Source organism: Taudactylus pleione, unplaced genomic scaffold, assembly GCF_031769625.1.
Source record: "Taudactylus pleione unplaced genomic scaffold, aTauple2 ptg000612l, whole genome shotgun sequence".
NCBI classification, from domain to species: Eukaryota; Metazoa; Chordata; class Amphibia; order Anura; family Myobatrachidae; genus Taudactylus; species Taudactylus pleione.
Window position 1 is genome coordinate 2,222,967 of NW_028285014.1, and position 9,399 is coordinate 2,232,365.

Sequence of the window (9,399 nt, forward strand, 5' to 3'; positions counted from 1 at the left end):
CCTAAATAATGTTATTTAAGAAACAGCTTTTAGAGGAAATGCATTAATCTAAGATCTTGATTTAATGACCCCATTTTCAACAAGGCGAAATTATTTGTCAAAAACACAATCAAAAATATAAATAGTAAAATGATAAACCCTAACAGGAAGCAGGTTTGGGCATACTGATGTGCATGTCAGGATGGCCGAGCGGTCTAAGACACCAGACTCAAGATTCTACTCTTCCAGTTAATGGGAATTCTGGTCTCTGTAAAGAGGCGTAGGTTCAAATCCCACTTCTGACAATATTTTCTTACTCTTTGGTTATGTTTTACACTCAAAATGACCGACATTGAGAAGTATGCTCAGGACATCCACAGTCTTTCAATCTTTCCTCTCCCAGACATTGATATCTTGATCCCATTTATTTCTCAGCAATATGAAGCACAATGATTGAATGAATTAAAGGGCATAGAAACTTTTAAAGACCTAAGAATTGATCGATTTTCCCATCTACAATCCAATCAAGATCAAATTACATTAGAGTTAAATTAATTAAATTATTCTTAAATGATAAAGACACTATGATTAGTTTTAAAATTCTAAAGTTCAGTTCATGTAGAAATTGGCTATTGAAATAATGTATTACATAGAAACAGAATTTGATGGCAGATAAGAACCACTTGGCCCATGTAGTCTGCTCCTTTTCATGTATCCTTTAGGCAACTTCAACCCTATTTGCTCCTTACATTTCTCTTAAGGATATTCTTATGCCTATCCGAAGCGTGTTTAAATTGTTTCACCGTTTAGCTTCAACAACTTTGGATGGGAGGCTTTTCTATTTATCAACTACCCTTTCTGTGAAGTAATTTTTCATCAAATTTCCTCTAAGTCTACCTCCCTCCAGTTTCAGTGCATGTCCTCGTGTTCTTGTACATCTCTTCCTTTGAAGAATAAGTATTGTTTGCTCAACATTCTTTTAGTATTCAGTAATCTAAACATAAAACACAAGAATAATTGGCATTGAAAGTATTTTAAGGCTCTTAGACTTTACATATAACGTGATATACAATTTACTTCTAAGACAAACTAATCTGTTCTGCTAGGATGAAGACCTTAGTAAAGGGTGGCAACAGTAATTTTGAAGGATAACACTTTAGCTTGAGCCATTTTTCCTAAATAATGTTATTTAAGAAACAGCTTTTAGAGGAAATGCATTAATCTAAGATCTTGATTTAATGACCCCATTTTCAACAAGGCCAAATTATTTGTCAAAAACACAATCAAAAATATAAATAGTAAAATGATAAACCCTAACAGGAAGCAGGTTTGGACATATTGATGTGCATGTCAGGATGGCCGAGCAGTCTAAGACACCAGACTCAAGATTCTACTCTTCCAGTTAATGGGAATTCTGGTCTCTGTAAAGAGGCGTAGGTTCAAATCCCACTTCTGACAATATTTTCTTACTCTTTGGTTATGTTTTACACTCAAAATGACCGACATTGAGAAGTATGCTCAGGACATCCACAGTCTTTCAATCTTTCCTCTCCCAGACATTGATATCTTGATCCCATTTATTTCTCAGCAATATGAAGCACAATGATTGAATGAATTAAAGGGCATAGAAACTTTTAAAGACCTAAGAATTGATCGATTTTCCCATCTACATTCCAATCAAGATCAAATTACATTAGAGTTAAATTAATTAAATTATTCTTAAATGATAAAGACACTATGATTAGTTTTAAAATTCTAAAGTTTAGTTCATGTAGAAATTGGCGGTTGAAATAATGTTTTACATAGAAACAGAATTTGATGGCAGATAAGAACCACTTGGCCCACATAGTCTGCTACTTTTCATGTATCATTTAGGCAACTTCAACCCTATTTGCTCTTTCCATTTCTTTTAAGGATATTCTTATGCCTATCCCAAGCGTATTTAAATTGTTTCACCATTTAGCTTCAACAACATCGGATGGGAGGCTTTTCTATTTATCAATTACCCTTTCTGTGAAGTAATTTTTCTTCAAATTTCCTCTAAGTCTACCTCCCTTCAGTTTCAGTGCATGTCCTCATGTTCTTGTACATCTCTTCCTTTCGAAGAATAAATATTGTTTGTACAACATTCTTTTAGTATTCAGTAATCTAAACATAAAACACAAGAATAATTGGCATCGAAAGTATTTTATGGCTCTTAGACTTTACATATAACATGATATACAATTTTCTTCTAAGACAAACTAATCTGTTCTGCTAGGATGAAGACCTTAGTAAAGGGTGGCAACAGTAATTTTGAAGGATAACACTTTAGCTTGAGCCATTTTTCCTAAATAATGTTATTTAAGAAACAGCTTTTAGAGGAAATGCATAAATCTAAGATCTTGATTTAATGACCCCTTTTTCAACAAGTCCAAATTATTTGTCAAAATCACAATCAAAAATATAAATAGTAAAATGAAAAACCCTAACAGGAAGCAGGTTCGGATATACTGATGTGCTTGTCAGGATGGCCGAGTGGTCTAAGGCGCCAGACTCAAGATTCTACTCTTCCAGTTAATGGGAATTCTGGTCTCTGTAAAGAGGCGTGGGCTCAAATCCCACTTCTGACAATATTTTCTTACTCTTTGGTTATGTTTTACACTCAAAATGACCGACATTGAGAAGTATGCTCAGGACATCCACAGTCTTTCAATCTTTTCTCTCCCAGACATTGATATCTTGATCCCATTTATTTCTCAGCAATATGAAGCACAATGATTGAATGAATTAAAGGGCATAGAAACTTTTAAAGACCTAAGAATTGATCGATTTTCCCATCTGCATTCCAATCAAGATCAAATTACATTAGAGTTAAATTAATTAAATTATTCTTAAATGATAAAGACAATATGATTAGTTTTAAAATTCTAAAGTTCAGTTCATATAGAAATTGGCTATTGAAATAATGTATTACATAGAAACAGAATTTGATGGCAGATAAGAACCACTTGGCCCATGTAGTCTGCTCCTTTTCATGTATCCTTTAGGCAACTTCAACCATATTTGCTCCTTACATTTCTCTTAAGGATATTCTTATGCCTATCCGAAGCGTATTTAAATTGTTTCACCGTTTAGCTTCAACAACATTGGATGGGAGGCTTTTCTATTTATCAACTACCCTTTCTGTGAAGTAATTTTTCTTCAAATTTCCTCTAAGTCTACCTCCCTCCAGTTTCAGTGCATGTCCTCGTGTTCTTGTACATCTCTTCCTTTGAAGAATAAGTATTGTTTGCAAAACATTCTTTTAGTATTCAGTAATCTAAACATAAAACACAAGAATAATTGGCATCGAAAGTATTTTAATGCTCTTAGACTTTACATATAACATGATATACAATTTTCTTCTAAGACAAACTAATCTGTTCTGCTAGGATGAAGACCTTAGTAAAGGGTGGCAACAGTAATTTTGAAGGATAACACTTTAGCTTGAGCCATTTTTCCTAAATAATGTTATTTAAGAAACAGCTTTTAGATGAAATGCATAAATCTAAGATCTTGATTTAATGACCCCTTTTTCAACAAGTCCAAATTATTTGTCAAAATCACAATCAAAAATATAAATAGTAAAATGAAAAACTCTAACAGGAAGCAGGTTCGGATATACTGATGTGCTTGTCAGGATGGCCGAGTGGTCTAAGGCGCCAGACTCAAGATTCTACTCTTCCAGTTAATGGGAATTCTGGTCTCTGTAAAGAGGCGTGGGCTCAAATCCCACTTCTGACAATATTTTCTTACTCTTTGGTTATGTTTTACACTCAAAATGACCGACATTGAGAAGTATGCTCAGGACATCCACAGTCTTTCAATCTTTTCTCTCCCAGACATTGATATCTTGATCCCATTTATTTCTCAGCAATATGAAGCACAATGATTGAATGAATTAAAGGGCATAGAAACTTTTAAAGACCTAAGAATTGATCGATTTTCCCATCTGCATTCCAATCAAGATCAAATTACATTAGAGTTAAATTAATTAAATTATTCTTAAATGATAAAGACAATATGATTAGTTTTAAAATTCTAAAGTTCAGTTCATATAGAAATTGGCTATTGAAATAATGTATTACATAGAAACAGAATTTGATGGCAGATAAGAACCACTTGGCCCATGTAGTCTGCTCCTTTTCATGTATCCTTTAGGCAACTTCAACCATATTTGCTCCTTACATTTCTCTTAAGGATATTCTTATGCCTATCCGAAGCGTGTTTAAATTGTTTCACCGTTTAGCTTCAACAACATTGGATGGGAGGCTTTTCTATTTATCAACTACCCTTTCTGTGAAGTAATTTTTCTTCAAATTTCCTCTAAGTCTACCTCCCTCCAGTTTCAGTGCATGTCCTCGTGTTCTTGTACATCTCTTCCTTTGAAGAATAAGTATTGTTTGCACAACATTCTTTTAGTTTTCAGTAATCTAAACATAAAACACAAGAATAATTGGCATCGAAAGTATTTTAAGGCTCTTAGACTTTACATATAACATGATATACAATTTTCTTCTAAGACAAACTAATCTGTTCTGCTAGGATGAAGACCTTAGTAAAGGGTGGCAACAGTAATTTTGAAGGATAACACTTTAGCTTGAGCCATTTTTCCTAAATAATGTTATTTAAGAAACAGCTTTTAGAGGAAATGCATAAATCTAAGATCTTGATTTAATGACCCCTTTTTCAACAAGTCCAAATTATTTGTCAAAATCACAATCAAAAATATAAATAGTAAAATGAAAAACCCTAACAGGAAGCAGGTTCGGATATACTGATGTGCTTGTCAGGATGGCTGAGTGGTCTAAGGCGCCAGACTCAAGATTCTACTCTTCCAGTTAATGGGAATTCTGGTCTCTGTAAAGAGGCGTGGGCTCAAATCCCACTTATGACAAAATTTTCTTACTCTTTGGTTATGTTTTACACTCAAAATGACCGACATTGAGAAGTATGCTCAGGACATCCACAGTCTTTCAATCTTTTCTCTCCCAGACATTGATATCTTGATCCCATTTATTTCTCAGCAATATGAAGCACAATGATTGAATGAATTAAAGGGCATAGAAACTTTTAAAGACCTAAGAATTGATCGATTTTCCCATCTGCATTCCAATCAAGATCAAATTACATTAAAGTTAAATTAATTAAATTATTCTTAAATGATAAAGACAATATGATTAGTTTTAAAATTCTAAAGTTCAGTTCATATAGAAATTGGCTATTGAAATAATGTATTACATAGAAACAGAATTTGATGGCAGATAAGAACCACTTGGCCCATGTAGTCTGCTCCTTTTCATGTATCCTTTAGGCAACTTCAACCATATTTGCTCCTTACATTTCTCTTAAGGATATTCTTATGCCTATCCGAAGCGTGTTTAAATTGTTTCACCGTTTAGCTTCAACAACATTGGATGGGAGGCTTTTCTATTTATCAACTACCCTTTCTGTGAAGTAATTTTTCTTCAAATTTCCTCTAAGTCTACCTCCCTCCAGTTTCAGTGCATGTCCTCGTGTTCTTGTACATCTCTTCCTTTGAAGAATAAGTATTGTTTGCACAACATTCTTTTAGTATTCAGTAATCTAAACATAAAACACAAGAATAATTGGCATCGAAAGTATTTTAAGGCTCTTAGACTTTACATATAACATGATATACAATTTTCTTCTAAGACAAACTAATCTGTTCTGCTAGGATGAAGACCTTAGTAAAGGGTGGCAACAGTAATTTTGAAGGATAACACTTTAGCTTGAGCCATTTTTCCTAAATAATGTTATTTAAGAAACAGCTTTTAGAGGAAATGCATAAATCTAAGATCTTGATTTAATGACCCCTTTTTCAACAAGTCCAAATTATTTGTCAAAAACACAATCAAAAATATAAATAGTAAATTGATAAACCCTAACAGACAGCAGGTTTGGACATACTGATGTGCTTGTCAGGATGGCCGAGCGGTCTAAGGCGCCAGACTCAAGATTCTACTCTTCCAGTTAATGGGAATTCTGGTCTCTGTAAAGAGGCATGGGTTCAAATCCCACTTCTGACAATATTTTCATGCTCTTTGGTTATGTTTTACACTCAAAATACCGACATTGAGAAGTATGCTCAGGACATCCACAGTCTTTCAATCTTTCCTCTCCCAGACATTGATATCTTGTTCCCATTTATTTCTAAGCAATATGAAGCACAATGATTGAATGAATTAAAGGGCATAGAAACTTTTAAAGACCTAAGAATTGATCGATTTTCCCATCTACATTCCAATCAAGATCAAATTACATTAGAGTTAAATTAATTAAATTATTCTTAAATGATAAAGACACTATGATTAGTTTTAAAATTCTAATGTTCAGTTCATGTAGAAATTGACTGTTGAAATAATGTTTTACATAGAAACAGAATTTGATGGCAGATAAGAACCACTTGGCCCACGTAGTCTGCTCCTTTTCATGTATCCTTTAGGCAACTTCAATCCTATTTGCTCCTTACATTTCTCTTAAGGATATTCTTATGCCTATCCCAAGCATGTTTAAATTGTTTCACCATTTAGCTTCAACAACATCGGATGGGAGGCTTTTCTATTTATCAACTACCCTTTCTGTGAAGTAATTTTTCTTCAAATTTCCTCTAAGTCTACCTCCCTCCAGTTTCAGTGCATGTCCTCGTATTCTTGTACATCTCTTCCTTTGAAGAATAAGTATTGTTTGCACAACATTCTTTTAGTATTCAGTAATCTAAACATAAAACACAAGAATAATTGGCATCGAAAGTATTTTAATGCTCTTAGACTTTACTTATAACGTGATATACAATTTACTTCTAAGACAAACTAATCTGTTCTGCTAGGATGAAGACCTTAGTAAAGGGTGGCAACAGTAATTTTGAAGGATAACACTTTAGCTTGAGCCATTTTTCCTAAATAATGTTATTTAAGAAACAGCTTTTAGAGGAAATGCATAAATCTAAGATCTTGATTTAATGACCCCTTTTTCAACAAGTCCAAATTATTTGTCAAAATCACAATCAAAAATATAAATAGTAAAATGAAAAACTCTAACAGGAAGCAGGTTCGGATATACTGATGTGCTTGTCAGGATGGCCGAGTGGTCTAAGGCGCCAGACTCAAGATTCTACTCTTCCAGTTAATGGGAATTCTGGTCTCTGTAAAGAGGCGTGGGCTCAAATCCCACTTCTGACAATATTTTCTTACTCTTTGGTTATGTTTTACACTCAAAATGACCGACATTGAGAAGTATGCTCAGGACATCCACAGTCTTTCAATCTTTTCTCTCCCAGACATTGATATCTTGATCCCATTTATTTCTCAGCAATATGAAGCACAATGATTGAATGAATTAAAGGGCATAGAAACTTTTAAAGACCTAAGAATTGATCGATTTTCCCATCTGCATTCCAATCAAGATCAAATTACATTAGAGTTAAATTAATTAAATTATTCTTAAATGATAAAGACAATATGATTAGTTTTAAAATTCTAAAGTTCAGTTCATATAGAAATTGGCTATTGAAATAATGTATTACATAGAAACAGAATTTGATGGCAGATAAGAACCACTTGGCCCATGTAGTCTGCTCCTTTTCATGTATCCTTTAGGCAACTTCAACCATATTTGCTCCTTACATTTCTCTTAAGGATATTCTTATGCCTATCCGAAGCGTGTTTAAATTGTTTCACCGTTTAGCTTCAACAACATTGGATGGGAGGCTTTTCTATTTATCAACTACCCTTTCTGTGAAGTAATTTTTCTTCAAATTTCCTCTAAGTCTACCTCCCTCCAGTTTCAGTGCATGTCCTCGTGTTCTTGTACATCTCTTCCTTTGAAGAATAAGTATTGTTTGCACAACATTCTTTTAGTTTTCAGTAATCTAAACATAAAACACAAGAATAATTGGCATCGAAAGTATTTTAAGGCTCTTAGACTTTACATATAACATGATATACAATTTTCTTCTAAGACAAACTAATCTGTTCTGCTAGGATGAAGACCTTAGTAAAGGGTGGCAACAGTAATTTTGAAGGATAACACTTTAGCTTGAGCCATTTTTCCTAAATAATGTTATTTAAGAAACAGCTTTTAGAGGAAATGCATAAATCTAAGATCTTGATTTAATGACCCCTTTTTCAACAAGTCCAAATTATTTGTCAAAATCACAATCAAAAATATAAATAGTAAAATGAAAAACCCTAACAGGAAGCAGGTTCGGATATACTGATGTGCTTGTCAGGATGGCTGAGTGGTCTAAGGCGCCAGACTCAAGATTCTACTCTTCCAGTTAATGGGAATTCTGGTCTCTGTAAAGAGGCGTGGGCTCAAATCCCACTTATGACAAAATTTTCTTACTCTTTGGTTATGTTTTACACTCAAAATGACCGACATTGAGAAGTATGCTCAGGACATCCACAGTCTTTCAATCTTTTCTCTCCCAGACATTGATATCTTGATCCCATTTATTTCTCAGCAATATGAAGCACAATGATTGAATGAATTAAAGGGCATAGAAACTTTTAAAGACCTAAGAATTGATCGATTTTCCCATCTGCATTCCAATCAAGATCAAATTACATTAAAGTTAAATTAATTAAATTATTCTTAAATGATAAAGACAATATGATTAGTTTTAAAATTCTAAAGTTCAGTTCATATAGAAATTGGCTATTGAAATAATGTATTACATAGAAACAGAATTTGATGGCAGATAAGAACCACTTGGCCCATGTAGTCTGCTCCTTTTCATGTATCCTTTAGGCAACTTCAACCATATTTGCTCCTTACATTTCTCTTAAGGATATTCTTATGCCTATCCGAAGCGTGTTTAAATTGTTTCACCGTTTAGCTTCAACAACATTGGATGGGAGGCTTTTCTATTTATCAACTACCCTTTCTGTGAAGTAATTTTTCTTCAAATTTCCTCTAAGTCTACCTCCCTCCAGTTTCAGTGCATGTCCTCGTGTTCTTGTACATCTCTTCCTTTGAAGAATAAGTATTGTTTGCACAACATTCTTTTAGTATTCAGTAATCTAAACATAAAACACAAGAATAATTGGCATCGAAAGTATTTTAAGGCTCTTAGACTTTACATATAACATGATATACAATTTTCTTCTAAGACAAACTAATCTGTTCTGCTAGGATGAAGACCTTAGTAAAGGGTGGCAACAGTAATTTTGAAGGATAACACTTTAGCTTGAGCCATTTTTCCTAAATAATGTTATTTAAGAAACAGCTTTTAGAGGAAATGCATAAATCTAAGATCTTGATTTAATGACCCCTTTTTCAACAAGTCCAAATTATTTGTCAAAAACACAATCAAAAATATAAATAGTAAATTGATAAACCCTAACAGACAGCAGGTTTGGACATACTGATGTGCTT

General features: G+C 33.5%; 4 non-coding genes across 4 annotated transcripts; all 4 read left to right on the forward strand.

The window, feature by feature from the left end:
- Positions 1-2,482: 2,482 nt before the first annotated feature.
- TRNAL-CAA (transfer RNA leucine (anticodon CAA)) lies at positions 2,483-2,591 on the forward strand. The gene is made up of 2 exons: positions 2,483-2,520; positions 2,546-2,591. It is a non-coding gene; the product is annotated as a tRNA-Leu (tRNA).
- A 1,044-nt stretch (positions 2,592-3,635) lies between these two features.
- On the forward strand, positions 3,636-3,744 carry TRNAL-CAA (transfer RNA leucine (anticodon CAA)). Its single transcript has 2 exons — positions 3,636-3,673; positions 3,699-3,744. It is a non-coding gene; the product is annotated as a tRNA-Leu (tRNA).
- Positions 3,745-5,941: 2,197 nt separating this feature from the next.
- On the forward strand, positions 5,942-6,050 carry TRNAL-CAA (transfer RNA leucine (anticodon CAA)). Its single transcript has 2 exons — positions 5,942-5,979; positions 6,005-6,050. It is a non-coding gene; the product is annotated as a tRNA-Leu (tRNA).
- Positions 6,051-7,093: 1,043 nt separating this feature from the next.
- On the forward strand, positions 7,094-7,202 carry TRNAL-CAA (transfer RNA leucine (anticodon CAA)). The gene is made up of 2 exons: positions 7,094-7,131; positions 7,157-7,202. It is a non-coding gene; the product is annotated as a tRNA-Leu (tRNA).
- The last annotated feature ends 2,197 nt before the right edge of the window (positions 7,203-9,399 follow it).